We start from the raw sequence: 3259 nt of genomic DNA on the forward strand, positions 1-3259 counted from the left end.
AAAGGCCGTATCGGCAACGGATGTAAGTACAACTTGCTCATATAACGCTTAAGAGGACGTTAAAACATAGTAAAGAAGACGTTTTATTTTATATCAAGACTTTATAGTTTCCACTGTCTGGAAATAAACACTCCTTATGACCATTGTATTACATTTCATTACACATATGACTTTTAATTGTTTAACTAATATGAAATATGAATTTAGTTTACTATATAATCATCAGTAATATTTTCATTCAAAAACTGGAAATCATTTTGGTTTAATCTATTAGTAAGGTCTGGTGGCACGTCATTTTTGAGGTTTAAAATATTTTTTTATGTTAAATAGATAATTTCTCTGAATACAGAAAAACAGATATCAATTTTTTTATTACTCTACATAAAAGTATATCTATTTTAATTTTGAGATTTAGGTAATTTTGTAATTGGGTCCAAATAAAAACGGCTGAAAATATGTTAAATTTGTACGGTATGTACATGAGTTATATATAGGTTCCGGGAGTGACGTGCTTTTATATTTATTTAGGACCTTATTTTATTTTGTGCATCTGATTGAAATATCATTTTACAAGTTTAAATTTTTTTAACAAATAGTTTTTTTTGTATTTGTTTAACTTGGACGAAGAGCAAGTTGGTGAATACTATCATGTTCAACCAAATATAGAACCGCCAACCATAGAAGAAGTAAAGGATGCAGTCAAAGCGCTAAAGACCAACAAAGCTCCTGGGAAGGATGAAATAACAGCAGAATTCTTGAAGAAAGGAGGAGAAATAATAGTGGAAAATCTATGGAAACTAATACTTCGTATTTGGGAGAAAGAAGAAATGCCAGCTGAATGGCAAGAAGCAATAATAATACCTATACACAAGAAGGGTGAAAAAGAAGAGTGTGGTAACTACAGAGGCATCTCACTACTCAGCATTCCATATAAAGTTTTATCCAAAATTGTTTTAAACCGACTTGAACATTATACAAATGAAATAATCAGGGAAGAACAGGCAGGGTTCATAAAGGGCAGATCAACCACAAATCAGATTTTCATTTTCAAAGAAATATTTGCTAAATACTGGGAATATAATAAAGAATTTTTTGCCATATTTATTGACTTTCAAAAAGCATACGATAGCATAATCAGAAAGGAGTTGTGGACACAACTAGATAAATTTGGCATCCCGAGAAAATTAATAAACTTAGTTAAGATGAGTGTCACAGAGTCAAGAGGCTCAGTAAGAATTAATGGTCGGGACTGTGTACCTTTTGGGATAAACTCAGGAGTCAGGCAAGGAGATGGTCTTTCTCCAATCTTATTTAATATTGCCATAGAAGAAGCACTTCAGAGTGTAGCAGAGAGGGATTTAGGGGTGGAAGTTGGAGCTAAACTAAACATCCTAGCTTTTGCAGATGATGTTGTCATATTTGCAGAAAATGTAGATGATTTGAGGTCACTAACTAGACTATTTATGAGTGAGGCAGAGAAAGTGGGGTTGAAGACGAATGATGCAAAAACTAAATATATGCACTTTAGAAGGAATCAAAATCAAAGAGGAGGACCCCTACAAATTGATGGGCATGTTTTCGAACAAGTGGAGAACTTTAAGTACCTTGGGGTCACAATATCAAATAAAAACACAGATGAACCAGAGATACAAAATAGGATCAACTCAGCAAATAGATGTGTATATGCATGCAATAGGATACTTTCAACCAAATCTCTCTCTCACAAAACTAAAACTAGAATATACAAAACAATTATATGTCCAGTGCTTTTGTACGGATCCGAAACGTGGAGGCTAAATAAGAAGGATGAGAAAAAGCTTCTAGTTTTCGAGAATAGAATTCTACGTAAAATCTATGGGCCATCATATGAACAAGGGGTATGGAGAAGAAAACATAATAGAGAAATTAGGGAGCTCTACAATAGTACGGATGTAATAGGAGAAATAAAGTGCAGAAGACTCCGTTGGGCAGGCCATGTTTTGAGAAGAGAAGAGGAATGCAAACTGAAGAGGGTAATGTACGGTAACCCAGAAGGAAGACGGCCCCGGGGGAGACCAAAAGTGAGATGGTGGAACCAGGTGAAGGCTAATATGGAGAAGATGGGCGCTTCAGAGGAAGATGGAGAGGACCGTTCAAGATGGAGAAGTTTTGTTGGTGCTGCTAAATATCACATCTGATATAAATGGCCCTGGGAGTAAGTAGAGTAAGTCTTTTTATAAATGAACACATGTCACTCCCTGAAGCTCACGTACATATTGTGCAAAATTCAAATTTTTATTTTTAGCCGTTTTTATTTGGGCCTGATTACAAAATTGCCTACATTTCCTTTTTTAAATGCCTGCAATTTTGAGTTGAATAATAAAAAAAGATTTTTACTTTCTCTGTATTCATGGAAGTTACCCGTATTAAAACATTTAAATGACATCGTCATTGACACTGACCTGATCCGGCTTTATCCCCTTGAACTTGCATTTGCAATTTGGAACCAATGACATTTTTTGTACCTTGAACTTATACCTAATATATAAATATTGTGGGAGCAGATAACAAGTGGAAATAAGGTCCAACTGGTTATAAGGAACACGCTGGACTCGTATATTTACTTTTAGTCTACGATACCTCCAAGACTGGCTTTATCGCGAATTTAATGGCTGGATAATTTTCAACACACAACAAAACACCGACGTTTAATAATCCCGCAATTTCAGGGTCACTAACACCGAAACAACTCCTCCTTTAGTCCAAGGGGTGTAAGAACGAGCGGGAGTTCATTACCATTCAAAATATTCAGAGAACCAGTTGGCGCACATTCAAAGTGGCCGGACCGAGCTACAGATGGTTCGATATTGTGCTTTAGTGCTGCCATCTATGCTAATTCTGCCATAACACTTCACTGATTGTGCACAGTCGAGAGTGGCCCGGCACTATTGTCCAGGGTGTTGGCACAGAAGAGCGTTCCACTTCATGCCAGTTCCTGTTTCAAGCAAAATACTGTACTGATTTTTGGAGTTCATGGGAAGGATAAACGCAATTCTAAGAAACAAACCATATTTACTACTGTATTTCATTTAGGTAAAAAGTGAAATGAAGAATCGGCACTGTGTGGTGGATATTACCTCAGAGCACTGAATACTTGTGGAATAAACATCCCTTTTTAAGCCTCAGCGTTAGCTATGCCGGCATCGATGATCACTGTTTTTATTACCATAGTACACTAATTGTCGTGTCTGTACATGATGGGACCTCCCTGGGATTTGAA

This window comes from Homalodisca vitripennis, chromosome 8 (assembly GCF_021130785.1).
Source record: "Homalodisca vitripennis isolate AUS2020 chromosome 8, UT_GWSS_2.1, whole genome shotgun sequence".
NCBI lineage: Eukaryota > Metazoa > Arthropoda > Insecta > Hemiptera > Cicadellidae > Homalodisca > Homalodisca vitripennis.